The sequence below is a fragment of the Cavia porcellus genome, unplaced genomic scaffold (assembly GCF_034190915.1).
Source record: "Cavia porcellus strain 051 isolate PalLab524CR breed Dunkin Hartley unplaced genomic scaffold, mCavPor4.1 scaffold_8, whole genome shotgun sequence".
NCBI lineage: Eukaryota > Metazoa > Chordata > Mammalia > Rodentia > Caviidae > Cavia > Cavia porcellus.
In genome coordinates this window covers 36,086,094-36,108,826 of record NW_026947491.1, presented here as the reverse complement: position 1 = coordinate 36,108,826, position 22,733 = coordinate 36,086,094, and the positions used below count along the sequence as shown (strand labels likewise).

General features: G+C 34.6%; 1 protein-coding gene and 1 pseudogene across 2 annotated transcripts in view; one reads left to right on the top strand and one right to left on the bottom strand.

Annotated features, from left to right (window-relative positions):
* Nell2 (neural EGFL like 2) overlaps window positions 1-22,733 on the top strand; it is a 360,145-nt gene that overhangs the window by 181,216 nt on the left and 156,196 nt on the right. The window lies entirely within an intron of this gene.
* LOC106028940 (small ribosomal subunit protein eS24-like) lies at window positions 15,186-15,567 on the bottom strand (annotated as a pseudogene).

The window sequence follows — 22,733 nt, the reverse complement described above, 5'->3', positions numbered from 1 at the left end:
AGAGACAGAGACAGAGACAGAGAGACAGAGACAGAGACAGACAGAGACAGAGACAGAGAGACACAGAGACAGATAGAGACAGAGACAGAGAGAGAGAGAGACAGAGAGACAGAGAGACAGAGAGAGAGATAGAGAGAGAGAGAGACAGAGACAGAGAAACAGAGACAGAGACAGAGAGAGTGCAAGTGGATATATGTTTCTGAAGATGAATTGGTGTTTTAATGGCATCACCTATTCATCTAACCAAGTAGAAAATTTGCCATGTAAAATAGCCTTCAAGATTAATACACGAGAATGTTACACCATTTTTATGGTGTAACATAAACATATTTATAGTAAAGAAATAGTGACCCTTTCCCCCAGAAAATCATTCTTTCTCTGATTGACTTTTCATATGGAACTTCTAAAAATCTCTACCAAGTGACACAGCTAAATTTGAACTTGCCTTCGGAGTTCTTCCGGGCTCATTTATCATCTACTCTCTGTGATTCTTAGTCTCAGTTTTCTCTGCCTCAAGAACAATTTCCAGTCATGTGTAATCTTGCGCACTGTGGAAATATTCAAATCAGAGGCAAAGGGGCATCTTTTTTTTTTTTTTTAATTTGAAGCAAGGGCCTCTTTCTGAAACGACATTTACATTTTAAAATCAAACCTGATAAAGAGTGAAACTTTTCTAAATGTCTTTGTAGGCATGATTTCTTCTGCAAAGCATAAAAATTTTCTCATTGTTTAAGGATGGAAGCTTTTTTTTTTTTTAAAGGACAAAAGTCGAAGAAGCAACCGATACTATCTATACACTATATTTTTTAAGCAACATGCCACTGTGGTATCTCTTTCTTAGCCATCTTATTTATCCCCCTAAAGATACATTCCTCTTGAAAATACTTATTTAAGTCTGTTGGAATTCGTGATTACTTCGAATGACACATAGAAAGGAAATAAAAACACCAGGCATTAAGTAGCAATATATCTATAGTGTATGTCCAATACTTTGTTCACTCTGGTGAGTGTACCATCTCTTGGCATTTTGATTTATGGTTTGCTTCTATCACTGGACTTTCAACATTCATTTATTCACAGTATCTTTTGATCACATACTTTATGCCAGGTCTAGAAATTGGTGCTACCCACATGACCATGAACAAAACCCTCCTTAATCCATGTTCTCATGAGTTAATTTTCTAGCAGGAGAAATATTTATATTCTCTGCCCATTTTCCAGATACAAATGGAAAGGAGACTTGTAATTGATGGTTTCGTGCTTTGTTAAAATTAGTCGTCCTTTTCTTGCATTCTCTCCATGTTTTTTTTTGTTTTTAAACCTCCTTGTTCACTGTTGGGACCAGCCTACCAATGTGAGCCACCACCTGGGAAGCTGTTAGAAATGTAACATCTTATACTTTATCTCAGACTTCCTAAATCAAAATCTGCTTGTTAATAAGATCTCTAGATGATTCCCATGCATACGAACATTTCAAAAGCACTAGTATAGGGTGTAGAATTTATTAATCACCTTAATAATCTGATATCTCTCCAGCACTCTTCAGCCTTATGTTCATCTGGAGATGAATTTAGTGTTCACATTCTCAGTTTATTTCCACCAATATACAGTTTCCTAATATCGTTTTTAGAGTATAGTTCAAGCTATGTCAAAATGAGACATAATTGCCTTGAGAATATTGTTAAAAATGTACATTCCTTGACACAGCTTTAATTCTTTTTAAGCAACTTTTAAGAGTTGCTTCTTAATGTTTTAAACATTTCCAGATGATTTTTGTTCACATAAGGACTGTTCTATTTCTATATCGATGTGATTCTAAGAATGGATTTGAAAAAAAAGTCATTGTTTTTGAGACTTTAGTTAATATCTTCCTGCCTTGAAACATGAATTATTTAACCTGTGCTTGTATTTTCCTTTGTATCAGGGTGATTTTAGTTTAAACCAGAATTTCTTAATCTTGCACTGTTGACATTTTGAACACATAATTTTCCATTGTGATGAGCTGTTCTTTGTATTGTAAGATATTTAGCAGCATCTCTGATCTCTGCTTCTGCTTTCTGGATTCTAATAGCACAGCCTGCCTACACTCCCAGTTCTGACAATTAAAAGCCTCTCAAAAACATTGCCACATTTCCCCGTAAGGGCAAAATTCCTCCTAGTTAAGAATCTTGGTTTAGACAACCCAAAGAAAAACAATGTGGTGTATGTATGATGTCCATTTCCAAAGTCCATAGCATCTGATTTTCTTGAAAGCAAAAGCCAATGGTGAAAAAAAAGTCTTAGTTATGAGCATAAGAATGCTGCCTGGCCCGTGGGACTAGTTCTAACATTCTGTGGTGACTGAGACATAAAGAAATATCGGAGAAGAAAAACTCATATTAACAAATCTACTGGTATGGTCCAGGCCCAAAGAATGAAACATTTCAGAGTCATTTTGTATATGTTAGTAAGACTGAAGATGTTGCATGGTCTCTGAAGAGTTTTGTAGCCTTGAGCATAGGAGCTCCACTGAGGGGGAATTACAAGAATTCAGGAATCTGTGTCAACATTGTTCTATGAGAACACAGAAGAGTCTTGGAGGATCCCAGGGGCAGGGTAGTGACAAGTAACAGTATGTGTTGATTTAACTCTAAACTGATAGGAATACCAGGACACACTCATAAGTAATTGGGAAAACACTGAACAGAGATGTCAGATTCATCAGCAACCAGAGATAGTTGTATACATTACCTATAATGTTACTGAATTTCTGGAATGGTTTCAAGTGTATTTGGCCCATTGTTCTCACAGATTGCTTAGCTTTGCATTTTTTATAATATGATAGAAACATTGACTGCCTTTAATATTAAAGAAATAAATACAATTGTTACCCTTTTTGTGGTCAACTGTATCAGTAATGAAAACAAATTTGATCAAATAACTTATTTGTACACATTCTTCATACATGAAGAGTTATTCTAGTATGTGCCAGGACTGATATTTTGAATATTGATATGTGGAAATACCTGTAATTATTTTTATAAAATACGTTAGAAAAATTGGGAGATTTAATAGACAAATGAATATAAAGTGTTTATACAGCTCAAATAAAAATCTCTTCATTGTTGATAAATGAGTGCAGTTTTGATGTTATAGAAAGTACATTATGCAAGAAGACTTAGATAAAATTGTATATTGCCGTTTACTAACTGTGGGAAACTGTGTGGATCATTTATTTCTCTGAGCCTCAATTCCTGCATCTGTTAAGGAGAATTTAGTCTCATGAGATTATAATGGAAGTGATTTTAAATAAGATTAAGTATGTAAAAATGTCTTCCAGAAAAATTAGTGCTTGGTAAAAGTTTGTCATTAGACTTTTGTTTTTTAACATGTATTAACTGGTGCCAGTGTGTTAACAATTTATGCAACATGAATTTGTTTTTAGAGTTGAAGTATTATATCCATTTATTGGACATTTAAAACAACATTATTCTTAGAGTCTCTATTATGATATTGTCTTATATTTGAAGTCAGTTCTCCTGAAACCTTTAGCTACTTCAGTAACTAAGTTACCACAAATTATTTTCAAGACCAAGCTATTTTGTAAGCTAATGATGTTCTAACTAGTTCTTGGATATAGAGTAGATACAATTTATTCTATTTTTTTAAAGTTGTTTATTTATTTGGTACTGGGAATTGAATTCACGACCTCACACTTGCCAGGTAGGCCCTGTGCCACTGAGCTATACCTAATTTTGTAAATTTTATGACGTCTCAAAATGTAACCATGAGGATTCTGGGTTTTTTCTTTCTTGTTGTATAGGTGTGTAAATGAACAGTAAGTTAAAATGCTTGATAATTACCTGTGCATGGAATTGTTTATTAATATTAGAGAGAAAATGGTTAGAATTAAGCAATTCATTCTAAACATATCTTTTGTAGGTGTCTAATGTGAAGCAGTCATTCATTATCATTTGGTCTCATTAGAGAAATGCATGTATGAGGGGGAAAAACTCACGTGGGAAGGAATTCATTTGAAGTGACGAATGATACCTGATTAACAATTTTTAAAAATGTAATCAATAGGAAAATTTTTTTTCCGATCCCAGTATTTCTGTCTTTTTGAGCACTTTCTTTCTCTTTCATTATTACAGTATCTATTGTATATTTTGAATCTTATCACTCTTTCTGATTTCATTTTTTATTATTTTTATACTAGGGAGACAATATGATATTTATAAATGTGAGTTTGATTTACTTCACTTATCAGTATGGTCTCAAGTTGCCGACATTTACCTATAAAAGCCTCAAGATTATCCTTTTGATAGCTGAGTAATATTCCATTGCATAAAAATACCACACTTTGGAGAAAAGGAAGACGAGAAAAGATTATGTATATGTTGGTAAACATATATAAATATATGTATGTATGTGTATTACACTAGATAGATAATTATACTATTAATCTCTGTTAGTTCATCAAAAAGAACAGTTTGTGCTGTCATTGTTTGCTTGATTACATTTGTGCCTGGACTTTATAATCTGAGCAACTAATCCTGAGATAACAATATGAAATATATTAACTACTATTAATTCCCTACTTTTTCTTTTTTGAAATTCTGTACCATTTCTATCCTTTTTTTCTGTTTTGCTTTTTAAAATAAAAAGAAAAGTTTGTTGCAACTCTATTAAGTTTATGTATAAGTGTATGTATTTAGCAAGATTAAAGTGCTAGCTTTTTCTTTCCTTCAAATCCAAGTTATATGTTAGTGTTATATTTTCTAAAAGTGCTACAGTTAGGTCACAATTTGTTGCTTGAAATGAAACTCAACTATTAGTATTCCTTTTGTAATTTGTTCTTTCTTTTTTACTAGCTTTCCATAAAAGAACCAATTTTAATATATAGTAAGATTATAATGTGTATCAGTATGTGTAGAAAAAATTTTAAGTTGGGAAATGGAAGGTATGTTTAACAGCAGCAAGATACTTCAACTGGAAATATGTAAGAATGGTAAAAATAAACCAAGTCTAACTTTAATTCAGTAATCCTAAGATTACGTTTAAGATTATATGTGGTGGTGTGAAGGAAAATGAAGCAACATTGTCAAAGTAGCAGACACTGTAGTAAATGTTAGTTTGATTGTTATTACACTGGAGAGAAATAGGAACACATTCTTAGGAGACAGTGATAAGAATGGAGAGTAAGAAGTAGATATAAGTTAAGTAAATCTGGTGTAAAAGCGTGAGAGATTTGTGTTATTCAATGGAGAAGGATCTAGTTTATTTGGGCCAATAACTACACAATTGCATAGTGAAAAGAACCCTCTGGGTTTCACACAGACAGGAAATTGGGGTTGGCTTTAATGAACAGGAAGTGTTGCTCAAGAGGCATCTCTTATTCATTGGTATGATATAAAAATAGATCTCTAGCATTTTAATAATACATCGGAAGATCTTCATTTTTACTTTAAATTCAAACCTAGCTTTGATTCTATCTTAAAGTAATTTTTCTTCAATGCAAAGAATATACTCCCAAAATAGAGTTTTTAAAATTGATAACTCCCTAAATAGAAATATGATAGTTAAGTTATGGGACTGAAATTGCAGAAATATATGTCTATGCATAATGCATTGTTATGAAGTCATATTTCTCAGTTGACATTAAGCATTGATTAAAATTATCAAATTGATTAAAATTGCCAAATTTATCCATGAAGGTTAGTCAGTGACTTATGTATAAACAAGGGGTTGAGAATTGGAGTGGCTACACATCTTTCATGTAAGCACTGAAGTAATGCTTAGATTAATCTAATTACTATGGATGGGTAGCAATTTGTATATTGATACGATTGAAATTCTTGTTTTCTGGCAAAATAAACATGTATTTGTTAAATTACTTTTTAATATTTAAAAATAATAGTTTGTCTTCTTGGAAAGAATGCTATTTAACTTGATGAATTTCAACTCCAACATGACAAGGCAGTCTTTCAAATAAGCCTGTCTGTTCTTTAGTTTCAAGCAAGCTGGATTCATCCAAGACAGCTACTAACCAGGCATGAATAAGCACAGACAAAAAAGTACAGAAGTAGAGACAGATGGGGTGCCCATGGCAAAGAGGTTAGGGAAACTACTAGGGAGGAATTGGAACTTCATGTGGGCCTTGAAATGCGAATTCAGTTTAGATTGCCAGGGAAGAGTAAGTGAGGAAGAGTGAGATGTTTTAGAATTTTTCTGCAACAGGAGGGATTTGTTCAGGAGTGTTAGTAGATTAAATTGCAAATATGGGAACCAGATTGTGGAGGAAATTATGAAGGATTTACCTCCAAATTTGCCAATCTGTAACATAAATGCCATTTGGAAAACTCCTGAGCTTCAGCAGATTTCTGTGGCTATGTTAATAGGGCTGCTGTTTATCTGTTCTTCGAGGTCACAGGTCATTGTGAGTTAACATGTAATGCATGTAAAGTACACTGTAGAACTCAAAATGTTATAAATGGTTCCAGTCGATACCCATGCAGTTTTATTTTACAGTCACTCGGCCTGGCAACCCTAGCTTCTGCTTCTTTATTTTACTCACATACCAGTATGGTAACACCTTATTTCCTACAATTTATTCAAAACTTAAATATTCTCAGAGAAATATTAATCGTATGTATTCTTTTCCCAGCACATCACTGGTTTTTTATTTTAGTTTATTAACACATGTGTGTGCATGTATAGTACACGTGTTTACATTCCTTGTGAAAAGTTGATACATATGCATAACAAAATTTAATTCCCTTCTTCAACTCCCTTCTCTTCTCTCTCCTCCCTCCCTCCCCACCTCTACCTCTATGAAAATGTTGATTCCATTCCATTTTTTACTTTTGGACATGTGTGTAGTATATATTTATGCTCCTTGTGTGGAGTTGTTATCTGTGCAAAACACATACAGATTCCTTTTTCTAGGCCTTGTCTCTTCCTTTCCACCCCTCCCTCCATCTCTTGATCTCTTTCCCCTTTGAAAACAATCTATCTCCCTGCCTCCTATTGCCTATCTATTATTTTGCACACAACTTCTTTTCCAATAAAATAGAAACTAAAATAACTGCCTCAGTTTCTTGCTGCCATTTCATAAACCCATGGAGTTTACTCTCCCTCTCTTCTTTAGCCCTAGTTTCAGTAGAAGGGAAACATTTTACTTCCTTTAGTGACGGACCCATCTTAGTACTGAACATCCTATCTTCCTATCCTCAGAGGAAACTTGCTCCAACTATTTATCCTCCAAACTCTTTCCACTTCTATTTTTTTCATTCCCATCATAGTTTAAATACTGTTTCTGTTATAAATCCACAACCCTTCTAGCTTTTGTATTATTTTTCCTCTTCCTCTTTATAGCTAAATTTCTTGAAACCATTCTATGTTCTCAGTATTTTCATTTCTTTGTGTCAGACACTCTTTTACTTGCGTCAGTCTAGAGTTTTATCCCATATTCCTCCAAGCCCAAACGGTCCCTAATAACTTCTGTGTTATTAGAGCAGACACTTTTTCAGTCTGTGTCTTGTTTGATCTCTAGATAATGGTTGATTGTACAGTCACTCTCTCGTTCATTTATTTACCGTGTCTTGATGATACTACACTCTATGGATCAAAGTTCTGATTTGCAAATAACAAAATTTATTCTGATAGTTTAAATGGAACAGAAGCATATTGAAGAATGTTAGGTAGATTATAGTATATGTCAGAGGAGAGGTGTACATAATATTCAAGTTAAGACAGCACCTATTCTATCTGGGTACAAACTGCTTTTGTCTGTTGGTGTGAGCACTACACTCACATATGCACTGTTTACTGTTCCCTGATGAGATCTGTGGTTGGACTCCTGAAGCTTCTGCTGCCTCCCTGAATGCTGAGTGCTTCTCCACCATCCTCCCTAGATTTCCCCACCTAGGTTAGTCAGGAAGTTCTCTTCTGAGTTACATTTTTACATGTGGTTATTAGTCCTAGGTCACAGGCCTAGATACTAGCTTCTAAGGAGACTAAACATCTGAGTTGAAGCTTTTATCTTGAGGAGACCAGGATCTCTTCAAAAACAGGAAGTATGTTTAGAAACAGTGATGGCCGGCCATTATTTTGACATTCATTTTCCTACAGCAGTCTTCTAGTTCTGCTGCTTCCTATTTAAGCCACCTTAATCAGCTTCTTTTCTTTACTTCACATTAATAATTAAGTTCTTCAGGGCTCTCATTCTGTATTTATTCCTTGACAGATGCTGTATAATACTATGGCTTTAGTTACCTTCTCCTTGTATATAACTACACTTTGATCTCCAGCCCGGCTGTCACAGATGAGTGAGCTCGAGACTCACATTTCTCACTGTTTCATGAACATTTTTAATTGAATATCTCATAAAAACCTCAATTTCCACATATCAAACACCGTGTTTATCTAACCCAAGTGCATTCCCCTAGTTTATGCCAGTAGAAACCCATGCACATGTTCAGGTGAAAGAGGAAGAAGTTATTTTTGAGAGCTTCTCTCTCTAGTCAAGCATCTAGTCAGATCTGGAATGCAAGCATGTTTAGATCCTATACTTTAAAGTATCTGCTACACCTTCTCAACATTGTACTGTCACAGACACAAGAACTGAAACTGATAAGTGAACTTTTTCCTAGTTTACATTTGTAATCATCTCTAATGTAACCTCTACCCTACAATTAAAAAGCTCTTGATTAGCAGTTCATATAGTATTATCCTCTTGCTCAAAACCTTTCAGAGGGAACACACCCCCCACACACTCTTCTCCGTTTGCTCATACAGGCATGGACTATTTAGCAGGTTGCACAAGAAGCTGGTAATAGCTATTGTTCCAGGCATTAGGAATAAGTGAGAGAGCTGAGTGGCTGAGAGTGAATCTTTACTTTCACTGTACAGTCTACTGAGCATTTCAAATTTCATATCACGTGGCATGTGACATATTAAAAATAAAGCTTTCGTGATTTACCACTGATCATAGAACATCAGATTCTTATGTAGGTGAAAGAACGTCCATAAAAAATAGCCCTTGCTTAAGTATTTAGTGACTTCAATGCTTAACTATTCTTCAGTTCTACCAAATTCTCCAGTTTCCAACATTTCTACATAGTTTTTCCTATTTGAGCTCTTCTCTTCTTTTTCATCTTGATAACTCTACTTCTTCTTTAGTCCTGTACATGAATATCACTTTCTTTTTACTTGCAAGACTAAGCTTGATTCCTCACTTTGTTTTTGAGGTGGCGTGCTTCTTATCGACTTTCATTACATTTAGTATTATTATTTGCCTCTCTTGTCAGAAATTGGTTCAGACACTGCAAGGTCAGATAGTGCATTTATTTTACTGGAGACTATGATCTGAGTACATTGGATGTAGTAGAAATTCAGAAATATGACATAGATAAAGTGTATATTCATTTATTCTCCATTTCTTTGTATTTTAGGTCCTCTCATCTTCTCCATGGCTAATGCTTTATGATTCACTCTCGTCTCTGTCTTCACCTGTCCTGTTAATTCAAGAACCCCAAAGTCAAGAATAATAAATTCTATTAAGATTAGCAAGATTGCTGCTATAATACAGAGCTTTTACTCTATAAATACATACATAGAGTTTACAATAACTGAATATAAAATTAAGGAAGCAAATTTGTGACCATTATTTTGAGATTTCAGAAAAAACATCATTTGTTTCAGTTATGTTTCATTCATATATTCTGGTGGATATCAATTTTCAAACATAACAGTTAATCTTTGGTAAACAAATTCACTGATGGCAATGACTTTAAAATATGATTTCTGATAATTCCTTTCAGTGTTAGCTTATTTATAAATAACATTTTAATCTATTCTTTACTTAATTTTCACTGAGCTGTCTACTTAGACTTGCAAATTTTATATTTTTTAAACTACTCTAATCTTTCCAAATGTTACTCTCAAATCTCTTTCCAGAATTAAGTTTCTCAGAACATAGTCTATTTCTCAGCTTGTGAATTAAGTTATTGATCTCTTTGCCAACTCAAAGCTGGTGAATCAAGACTTAGCAATAACCCATATAGGTCTGCACTATTCTTCAGTATGTAGAGTCTTTACAGTTGAGATGTATGACTTCAGTGTTTTATTGGCTGAACAAGAAGGCATTAGTGTTCATCAACATGCTTATATAATCCTTTTACAGGATACAGTTGAGATAAATGCCATAGCCTTAGAAACACAAAGTGCTTTAAAAATAACATTGACATCCAAGCTATAATAAGTTGGGGATAGCCAGAGATGTGTCAGAAGACAGACCTGTAGGCATCATATCTGAATGCCTGCTGACTCTGAGCTTAGCCTACAGGCAAATCCATAGTCTAAAAGGAACACTAATTTGGGTCTTAGGTCTAGAAGTGTTCTTTTTATGAGTGCCGCTAATTAACTACCTAAATTTATGCTAGAGGGATCTTCCAAAAACACAAATGTGAGTCTAATCTCCTCCTAAATCCTTTTCCATTTCGCATAGGATAAAGTCCAAATTCTTCATGGGACTCACAAATGCTTTGTGATCTGATTCCTGCCACCTCTCTAATTTGTCTCTGTCTTCTCTGTGCTTCTGTATCTTCAATTGTAAATTATTGAAATTTTAGTTAGATAATTTTAAAGTTCCTCTCAGATCTAAAAATCTATGATTCTGAATAATTACAGAATTCGCCTCAGCTTTCTCACAGGATGAAAGAGAATTTATAAATTTCTGTTTTTAAAATAGACCAGCTTGAAGTTCCCTGGGGTGAAAGAAGTTGGTGCAAGTGTAAGAAATAGACTTTACGCCTTTTTAAGTTTGGTGGACTGTGCTGTATATCTTACAAAATCTTGAAGAATCAGAAACCACTGCAACAGTGTAGACTGTTCTTTTTGTTAGATTTTTCAAAGTTTGCAGGTTGGTACTATCTTTCAAATTATCTTTTGATGCTTAATTAATGTGCAGAGAGATGAAATTACTTTAAGGTTTGTAATAGAGCCAAAATAGAATCCAGATTTTCATTATTACACTAAAATCTGTGAAAAGATTTATTGATTCATTTAAAGGTATTTAGCAATGGCAAGTCAGTTTTCTGGACAAGCTCTATTCCTTTCTGAATCTTGTATTCCAGTGGAAATAAATGTATGTCAGGCATATTACCATGTAATAGGATATTTTCAGAGACTGATAAGAATATGGAGATAATGGGGCTAGGGCAATTAGTAAACACCTATAATTCAAATTTTATTAATTGATAAATGATCTCACCTCGATTGTACCTTTTTTTTTTTTTTTTTTTTTTTTTTTTGGTACAGGAGATCAAACTCACAACCTTCTACTTGCCAAGCAGGCATTTATGTCACTGAGCTAAATCCCCAGCCCTGATTGTACCTCTCATACCAACACCTCAATTATACCATTTTGCCAATTCCTGTGAAATCTATTCACCCGTGTTCTCTCCTCATTCCCTTCTTCCATATGTTGTCTTTGTATCACTATAAATAATGTGCCTTCTTTATACTTGTTGGTTCTTTAAATGCATCATTATATCACCTTTCATATAACTATATTTCCATTATTTTTGTGTACAAACTCAAAGCAAATAGTTTATTCAAACATCCCTTAGTATTTCACTCTTTTGTGGCCTCCACTGTCTTCCGTAGATAGGAATCACTATAGTATCTAGCATATGTTTGACTGGCATAGACAGAAAATTTTCTTTTATAGAAGTTCCTTCTACTTTTGCAAGTCTTTGATTTCAAGCCTACCCTTCTTCAAAATCTACCCAAAGCCCAATGCTCGCATTAAGTATTCCTTGGTTGCCTCCACTGTTAGTCTTCAGTCTTCTTCTGAATACGGGTCCTCCTAGGATTTATTGACTAACTGATTTTTTACAAATTGCATGTGTCATATAAGATCTCATCTTATTCATGTAAGAAGTTCTGGCTTCTTATATATCTTTTACCTCTATTTGGAAGAAAGAGCAGAACTATGAAATTATTCATTTTACTAAGTATATACATTCTCAGATTTATATTTCTTTCTTTTTTTTTTTTTTTTTTTTTTTTTTTTTTTTTTTGGCTTTTTTCGTTTTTTACCAGTACCAGGGATCGAACTCACGACTGCCTGCTTTTGAGGCAGGGGCTTATGCCGCTGAGCTAAATCCCCAGCCCCTCAGATTTATATTTCACATTAGAAGTACAGGTATAGGATAACAATATGTCATATAACAACCATTGTTAAACTTCTACCATCTTGTTTTGAAATCGTGTATCACTGTTTTGTTGTTGTTGTTGATATTGATGTTGTCATCATTTGGCTTTTTTGTTTGCTTGATTGCTCTCTAATTTTTCTGTGCTTCGTTTCTCTTTTAAAAAGAGATATACAATCAAGTTGTGAAATTATTTTATGAATTATATGCATCTTAGTTTAGATGCTTAGTTTTAAAGCAATCACGCATTGTATTTTGAAAAGGAATTCATTGCTTTTTAGTCAAAGCACATTGTATATGATCCTTTTACACAATATGCACTGCTTCATAAGTTGGCATTGTGTTATTTTCTCCAGGTAGAATTTGTCTTTTTTACCTAATGCAGTCCTTGAAAGATACTGCATGCCCGTTATGTACTTACTAGATAAATGGATGAATATTTTTAAAAACAAATAGATATCTCAGAACTTGTAATTTCCTGATACACTTTGTAAATTTATAGGACAGGAAGTAGAAGAACTATAGTAAGATAATGATCTTGAAACTTATTTAACCACGCAGTACTTTGTTTTCAAGGAACTATCGACTTCTTATAGGGCTTACTTCTCCCTAAAATGTACCTTGTGAAATAATGACTTGAAAAATAAAAAGCACCTAACTGAGTGAAATGACACTGATGTGATCATTCTTTTCTTGGATTATAAGCTCTTTGAAGTAAGGATCTGTTTTGTATATTTCTTTGTACTGAATTTTGGAAGAAGCATTAAGGACCAAATGGTCTAGCAATGACTTGAATCTTGGAGTCTATAGCATGGTAAGCTCACATTTAAATATTTCCATCTGGTAGCCCACCCCAATTTTTTGTAGTTCTTTCTGTTTACTAGAAAGTTTTGTTGAGGCAAAATCTCTCTCTCTTATGCTATGCATCTATGGTTGTAGCTCTACCACTTGCAACCATCAGGTGACCAAAACTTTATCAAAGTGCTTTTTTCATAGAAGGCATTCAGTAATGTGCAGAGTCTTCAACTGAGTTAGGAGAATTGGACTCATTTAAGTTTTCAAATTGGAACTTGAAACTAAAATATACTCTGGACTAAATTTGAACATGATTTTCCACCAGATTACATTTTTGTTGTTCCATTTTTGTACCTGTGATTATCTGTACATGTAAGTGGAAGTGACACTTGTATAACTTTATAATTTTAGTACATAACTGAAGCTCTTTGGGGATGTATTTCTCTGAAGATAAGGCATGAGAAATCAAATAAGGCAAGTACAGTGTTGTGATGGCCGTGTGTGTGTGTGTGTGTGTGTGTGTATGCATTTTACTTCCTTCTCTCCCACAACACTGTTCTAAGTGATTAGCCTGCCTCTTTATATTTCTTGGTCACAAATCCAGTATGTCTGTGAGGTCCAAACCATTGAAGTTCCTAAAAGAGTTCATGTTAAGTAGGCTCATTGTCTTTGGTTCATGGTCCTACTGTAAGTTCTTTTTGAACATAAGAGAGCTTAAAGGAGAAGCATCTATAGAAAAAAACTGAACAAGTCAGTGTGTCCCATCCCTGTGAATGTAGTTTAGAATGCCAGTTTTTATCCATGCACAAATTATCCCTATTTATAGTTATCAACTAAATTATATACCAACTTACGAATGTAAATAGGGCCATATTAATCAAAGCAATAGTAAGTTTTCCCCCTACTTCCTCCTGTAAGACTTTTGTATCCTCAGAGTCCTTAACTCCAAAGTTCCTTGGGAGGCACCTGGCTTATTTCACATATACTTATGAGTTTCCTTTGCCAGATTTTCCAGCTATTCTTGATAGAGTAGGCTTCTTTTACAGGGCATTTTTTTGTCTTTGGACAGGGCTGTCACTAATGCTTGCTCTAAGACACACTCTGCCCTGGCCAACAAAGCTGCGTTCCTGTCTTTACCAGCAGCTATAGTCTATTGCCAAGGACTGCTCTTGTTTGTGAAGATTTCAAGTTAGGCTCAGAATAATTCCTCTTTCTGACAAACGCCATTTTTAGTAAGTTCTGTTCCTTACTCTTGGCACTTTTAGCCCCAAATTAAATTTTGTGCATACAGACTTCTTGATGGATGCCTCATTAGTTTTCAAACTTAAATTCTGGAACTCCTGTGTGATTTCTCTGAAATTTTCTTCTCTCTGAAGCATCCCTCTAAGGGTCAGACTGAGCTAAATATATTAACAACACCACATGATTCCAATTATGATCCTAGAAAATGAATTTTCTATTGCCACAAAGTTTGACTTTTAGGCTACAATTAAATGTGATTCTTTCCTCATAGACCAGTGCAGACATTTATCAATAGTATGGCATCATGAGAAGAATATTATTCTAGATATCAGAAAATCTGAGAGCAATTTTTAAATCTGCATAGACTAGCTTTCAAACATTTATTTATTCATTCCCTAAAATTTATTGGTTCCATAAAGTCCTATATAATTTGCATAAAATTCTGGTTACAGAAATGACTGAGTTCCTCAGTGATTTACCAGTTTAATACATTAGATAAAACCAGTTTAATACATTAGATAAAAAAACCATCAAATGATAGCCTACAAGTCAACTATGGCTCGCCACCCATTTTTGCAGATAAAGTTCTGTTAGAACACTTCCAAGCTCATTCATCTATGTATTTCATTCATTTATGTATTATATACATAATCATGGAATTTTTTTTTAAAAAGTGTTTCATCAAAGACAAATCATAAGTGAGAGTTTGGGAGTTGGCCCAAAAGCCAATATTTTAAAAAATGTATTTATTTTTTATTTAACTGATACATAACAATTATATATATGAATGGGTTAAATCAAGCTGGATGTATTTATATCCTCAGATGGTTATCATTTCTCTTATTTTTTGAAGCTTTAACTTTATTAACCTTCTCCTGAAATGTTGGCAGTATTGAAATGTCATAGTTGTTGCACAATCTTTACTCCTTGATCTGTTCTCCAATTTCCAGTTCAATTTTTCCCAGCACCAACATTGACCTCTGCAGTCCCCCCGACTTTCTCAGTTTTGTCCTTGAGTTTCTTTTGCTGTTTCCTTGTGGTGTTTTTCTTCCTATATGGATCATGTTGTGCAAGTCTCATTTTTCTTTATATAACTCAAGAAATCATAAGCTATGTCAAAGCCACTTGTCTTGCCACCACCAAAATGGAATCTCAGTCCAGATGCAAAGATAATATCCAGTGTAGTCATGACCATCTTGGTGTGCTTTCTCCAAATTTCTACCTTGTATACCATTGCTTTTCCATGATGAAGTACATGTAGGACCATTTCTTTCCTTTGAAACAATCAGTTGGTCATGAACTTCTAGGTTCAGATAGTTACTGTGTCATTCATGATGGTAAAAGAATCTCAGGCTGCCAAAGGAAAAAGTTATCATTTCATTATGGTGAAAACATTCAAAATTGTTTCTTCTATGTGTTTTTGAGATGTACAGTACATTAATGCTATGTAAAGTTACCCTACTATTTAATAGCACACCAGATCATATACTAGCATCTAAGTGGAGCTTAGCAACTGTTTCTCAACTTTCTTATCACAGACCCTGCAGCTCTTCCAGACTCTTACAATCCACATTTAACTCTGTGAGGTCAACATTTTTAGATTTTGGTATGAGTGAGATTACGTAGTAGTTGTCTTTCTATGCTTAATTTACCTCACTTAATTAAAAGATCTCCAGTTCCCCTCCATATTGTCACGAATGATAGAATTTCATTTTTTTTTTTAATAGTTAAGTAATATGGGCTCTGGGGATCTTGGACTTGCCTGCACCCTCAATTCTGGAGACAGGGCGGTCAGGGTTTGTGTCCCTGCACCATTCCGAGCCCCAGGACTTTGAGCGTTGTTCCTGCTGCACTCTACCGCTCAGCAGGTCTTGGGCCTGCCTGCATCAACTTCCCAGCTTCTTGCCATGCTCAGCCGGCTCAGGGGATCTTGGGCTTGCCTTAAGGGATCTTGGGCCTGCCTGTGCCCTCAATTCTGGAGACTGGACCGTGTGGGGCGAGTGTCCACACACCATCCAGAGCCCTAGGAGTTTAAGATTGTTGCTCCTAGCTGGCCAGGGAACTTCACGGCTTCCTACCGCACTCGACCGGCTCAATAGGTCTTGGGCCTGCCTGCACCAACTTCCTGGCTTCCCGCTAAGCTTGGCCGGCTCCTAGATCTTGGGGCTGCGTGCGCCCTCAATTCTGGAAACCAGGTGCTGGAGTTGAGTGTCCCTGCATCATGCCGAGCCCTGGAAATTTGGGATCATTGCTCCCACAAACCAAGCTTCTTGTGATACTCGACCGGCCCACAGGGCTTGGGCCTGCCTGCCCCACACCCAGTGACCCTCTCTCTATCTGGGGGACTGGGTGGCCAGAGTCCCAGGAGCCGAAGGCATAGAAGATGATTTCCAACAGGCCCAGGGGAAGCCTTGGAATAACACTTGAAACACGGAAACATATTAAAATGACAAAACGAAAGACCAAAATACAATCTCAAACCTCAAGTTCATCCCAAGAAACCTTAGGAGCTATGTGCATAGAAGAAAATATATGCCATACACCTGAAACACCTGAAATAATAGCAACTGAGATAAAGAAGCGACTCTGGGAAGCTTTAAAGGATTCAAACTAGAAATAATCTCCCAGGTAAAAGAAGAAATGATAAAAGAAATGAAAGAGATGCTGAACATATGTAAAGAAGACAGTTAAAAAATTGGAGGAACTAAACAAAAAGATAGAATCCCTGAATGAACAATATAAGAAACAAACAGAACACATGAAGGAGAGGCAAAGAGATATACAGGAAATCAAAAATTCCATTGAAAGTTGTAAAAATCGCTTCAATGAAAGTGAAGATAGAATTTCAGACCTCCAAGACAAGTTTACAGCTGGTGAACAGGAAAGGAAAGATCTTTTAAAAATAATCAGGAAATTATTCCTGATTCAGGAAATAACAATTCAACAGCTGCAAGATGATGCAAAGAAAAACAACATAAGATTGATAGATAAATGAAAAAGAAGGGGCTACTTAAAGGATGTCAACAAGCTATTTAGAGAAGTAATAGCTAAAAATTTCCCAAACAGGAGAATGGAAACTGACATCAGGGATCAGTGAAGCATATAGAACTCCAAATAGCCATATCCAAAATAAAACTACCCCAGATATATAATAATCACCATCCCAGAAATCCAACATAAAAATAGAATGTTAAAAGCTTTCAGAGAGAAAAGACAGATCACCTATAAAGGAAAACCTATCAGAATCACAGCAGACTTCTCAGCACAAACAATAAAGTCAAGAAGAGCATGGAGTGAAGTATTTCAGATCCTAAAGGAAAATGATTTCCAACCTAGACTGATGTATCCTGCAAAACTATGCTTCAAAATTGATGGAGAAATAAGATACTTCCGTAACAAATAACAGCTGAAGAACTTCATAATCACCAACCTAACCCTGCAAAGAATACTAAAAGGTAGTTTAGATACACTTAGGAAAAAACCTCTAAGCAAAGCAGACAATTAAACAGAATGGAAAGATAAAGATGCAACAACAGAAAGGTAACATGTCAAAAATAAACAAATATATAACAGTTATAACCATGAATGTAAATAGTCTCAATACACAAATTAAAAGAAACAGACTGGCAGAATGGATCAAGAAACAAAATCCAACCATATGCTGTCTGTAAAAAACCCATCTAACCAAAAAGGATACTCACAGACTGAAAGTCAAAGGATGGAAAACGATACTTCATGCACAGGAACCAAAAAAAAAAAAAAAAAAAAAGTAGGGTTAGCTATTCTGTTTGCAGACAATGTGAATTTCAAACTGAGAATGATCAGAAGAGATAAAGAAGGTCATTCATACTGGTTAGGGGAAAACTTCAAGAGGAAGACATAACAATCTTAAATTTATATGCACCAAATTCCAGAGCACCCAGTTATATAAAGCAACTATTAATAGAAATGAAAAAACAAATTAGCACTAACACAATTATAACAGAGACTTTAACACACCGTTGACACCAAGAAACAGATCAATGAGACAGAGAAGCAGCAAAGAAATAACAGAACTGAATCACACCTGTGAACAAATGGACTTGATAGACATACAGAGTGTTTCATCCAATAACATCAGAATACACATTCTTCTCAGCAGTACATGGGACAGTCTCTAAAATAGATCATATAGTAGCCTACAAAACATATTTAAATAAATACAAAAGAGTTGAACTTATCCCATGCATGTTACCAGATCATAGTGGCATGAAACTAGAAATTAATGGTAAAAGAAACTGCCAAAATCCCACAAACACATGGAAACTGAATAACACACTCTTAGCAAACAGTGGGTCACAGGGGAAATTAAAGAAGAAATTAAACAATACCTACAAGCAAATGAAAATACAAATATGACTTACCAGAATCTGTGGGATGCAATGAAAGCGGTCCTCAGAGGAAAATTTATTGTACTGAGTTCCCACATCAGGAAAACAGAACAAATACAAATGAAAAAAACTGATACTACACCTCAAACATCTAGAAAAAGAAGAGCAAGTCAAGCCAAAGCCAAAAGAAGGGAGGAAATTATAAAAATCAGAGCAGAAATTAATGCAATAGAGACTAAGAAAACAATCCAAAGAATCAATGAATCAAAGAATTGGTTCTTTGAAAGAATAAATAAAATTGATAAACCCCTAGCCAATCTTATTTTAAGAAGGGAAGAAAAAGCTCAAATTCATGCAATAAGGAATTAAAAAGGTGAAATCACTACAGACTGAGTAGAAATACAGAAGATCATCAACACCTATTTTGAAAACCTCTACTCTCACAGATTTGATAACACAGAAAAAATAGATTCCTAGAGAAATATGAAGTACCAAAGCTAGGTCAAGAAGATATAAAACTAGTGAATAAATCAATTGTTATTAATGAAATTGAAAATGCTATAAAGTCCTTGCCTACAAAGGAGAGCCCAGGACCAGACGGATTCACCTGCAGAATTCTACAAGAAATACAAAGAAGACTTAATGCTGACATTCCTCAAACTTTACAATGAAACTGAAAGGGAGGACATCCTGGAAGCAAATATTACTCTAGTACCAAAACCTGAGAAAGACCCAACTAAAAAAGAGAAACTACAGGCCAATCTCCCTAATGAACACAGATGCAAAAATCCTCAATAAAATATTGGCAAATAGGATGCAGCAAATCATCAAGAAGAGTATACACCATGACCAAGTGGGAGTCATCCCAGGTATGCAGGGATGGTTCAGCATACATAAGTCAATAAATGTAATCCACATATCAATACAGCCAAAAGTAAGAATCACATGGTCATTTCTATAGATGCAGAAAAAGTTTTTGATAAGGCCCAACATGCATTTCTGATAAGAACCTTACAGAAAATTGGAATAGATGGTCTTTACCTCAATATGATAAAGGCCATCTATGACAAACCAACAGCCAGTATCATAATAAAAGGCCCAAAACTGAAGGCCTTTACCTTAAAATCAGGTACAGGACCAGGATGTCCCTTATCACCACTCCTATCTAAGATAGTACTAGAAATACTAACCAGAGCAATTAGACAAAAGAGAGAAATAAAAGGGGTAAAGATAGGAAGAGAGGATGTTAAATTATCATTGTTTGTGGATGACATGATACTCTACATAGAAGACCCCCACAACTCCATTGAAAGACTCCTAGATATAATAAATAAATTCAGCAATGTAGCTGGATACAAAAACCAATACTCAAAAATCAGTAGCATTCCAATACAGTAACAACAAAATTACAAAGAGAGAAATAAGAGAAGCCACACCCTTCACACTAGCAACCAAAAAAATGAAAAATTTAGAAATTACTCTCACAAAAGAAGTGAAAAATCTATACAAAGAAAATTATAATACATTGAAAAAAGAAATTGAAGAGTATCTCAGAAAGTGGAAATACATCCCTTGCTCATGGATAGAAAGAATAAATATTGTGAAAATGGCCATTCTCCCAAAGCTGTTATACAGATTCAATGCAATCCCAATAAAAATACCATCAACATATCTCATAGATCTAGAGAAATCACTCCTAAAATTCATCTGGAGAGAGAAGAGACCTAGAATAGCAAAGACAGTTCTAAGCAGGGAAGGCAAGGCAGGAGACATCACAATCCCTGACTAGAAGTTATACTACAAAGGAACAGTAGTAAAATCAACATGGTACTGGAATCAAAACAGAGCCGAGATCAATGGAATAGATTAGAAGATACAACCACAACTGCAAACACACTCAACCACCTTACCTTTGATAAAAGGGCCAAACATGTTCATTGGACGAAAGACAGTCTCTTTAATAAATGGTGTTAGGAAAACTGGCTCTCCATATGCCAAAAACTAAAACTAGACCCATGCCTATCACCATGTACTAAATTAAAATCTAAATGGATCAAAGATCTGAATATTAAAACAGAAACACTAAATCTATTGGAAGACAAATTGGGTAGATACCTTGAAGACATAGGGGTAGGTAGAGAACTCATGAACAGGACTCAAACCACATGGGAAATACTTCCCAGAATCAATAACTGGGATCACGTCTTATTAAAAAGTTTCTGCACGTCAAAAGAAATCTCCAGCATAGTGAAAAGAAAACCCACAAACTGGGAAAAAAATCTTAGTGACCTATCCCTTAGACAAAGAACTTCTGTCTAAAACATATAAAGAATTAAAAAAAATCATAACACTAAAATTCAAAGATCCAATCCAAAAATGGGCATCTGAGATGAATATACAATTTCAGATGAAAAAATACAAATGGCAAATAAATACATGAAAAAATGTTCATCACTATTACTCATTAGAGAAATGCAAATAAAAACCACACTGAGATTCCATCTCTCTCCTGAAAGAATGGCCAGGGTCAAAAAAACTACCAACAACAAATGCTGGAGAGGCTGTGGGGGAAAGGAACTCTCCTGCACTGTTGGTGGGAGTGTAGACTGGTGCAACTATTGTGGAGGTCAGTCCCATTTGTTCTAGCTATTCCTTTTTAAGGCATATTCCCAGAAGAACTGATAACATCATACCACAGTGATATATGTGCACCCATGTTTATAGCAGCACAATTTGTAATAGCCAGATCTTGGATACAACCTAAGTGTCCATCAACTGAGGAATGGATACAAAAGCTGTGGTATTTTTATACAATGGAGTACTGGTCAGCTATAAAGAATGATCACATTGAGATATTTATAAATAAATGGATGCAGCTTGAGACCATACTCATAAGTGAAATAAATCAAACTCACATGTATAAATACCGAATAGTTTCCCTAGTGTAAGAAATGGTAAGAATACATAAAAGTATGTGGCAATCATGATTCCACATTATATTGCTTTAAAGTCTTATAATATTTTCATTCATTAGTTGAAATGGTTTTATTCTGGGTTGCTTGATCTTTATCATCTGTGATTGTATGAACAACTATTTTGAAGAAAACAAGACATTATAATAGCTAGTGCTGATTTAATATCATCTTGTTTTGAAGTCCCACCAAGCTTTTGTTCTTCTATCTCCATCAGTTTTATCATGTTGTATCTTATTGGATTTTGTTATATGTGATAGTATAAACAAAAATTTTTATGAACATGGAGATAATATAGTAACCATTGTTTGTTTTCTATTAGTTGGTTCTGAATGCCCTGTAATAATTTCATTTTCTTGAATGTTTTTATACTATCTTGTTATGTTTGATACTATAGTATATGAAGGTATACTCAAATATTTCAAGCGAAGAAACACTAATAATAGTTACTGTTATGTCGGATTGTCTTGTGGTGAAACACTATATTGCTTAAATTGTTCTGTTCTGACCTGTGTTGTTATGTCCTCTTTTATCTTAATGTTTTTTTAAAATAAAAAATAGTTAAATAATGTTATAAACATATACTATGCATATTATTTTTATCTATCAGTTGATGGACTCAGGTTAATTTTTATTTCTTGTTTACGTGCTACAATGAATGTGTGAATGCAAATATACTTAACATATTAATTTTATTCCCTTTATACTTGAAGTGAGATTGCTCAGTTATAAGGTACTTCTATTTTTAACTTTTGAGGTGCTTTCCGATTGTTTTCCATAATGAGTTATAATATTTTGTTCTCTTTAAGAGTATGGAAGGTTACACTTTTGCCAAATCCGTTATCTGTACTTTTAAAAAAATCTTTAGTCTTTTTTTGATAATATCTCTTCTTATTAGGGTTAGGTTTGCTCATTGTGAAGTTGATCATTTTTTCATGTACCTATTGGCCATTTATCTACTTATTTTGAGAAATGTCTACTGATACCTATTACCTTTTTTAATTGTTTTGCTGTTGAATTTTTGAAGTTCTTTGTAGATTCTGATTTTCCCACCCATTAGGTGAATAGTTTACAAATATTTTCTTCTTTTCTGGAGGTTGTCTCTGGTAGTACGCTGATTATTTAGTCTGCTCTGAATAAGCTCTTTAGTTGGATTT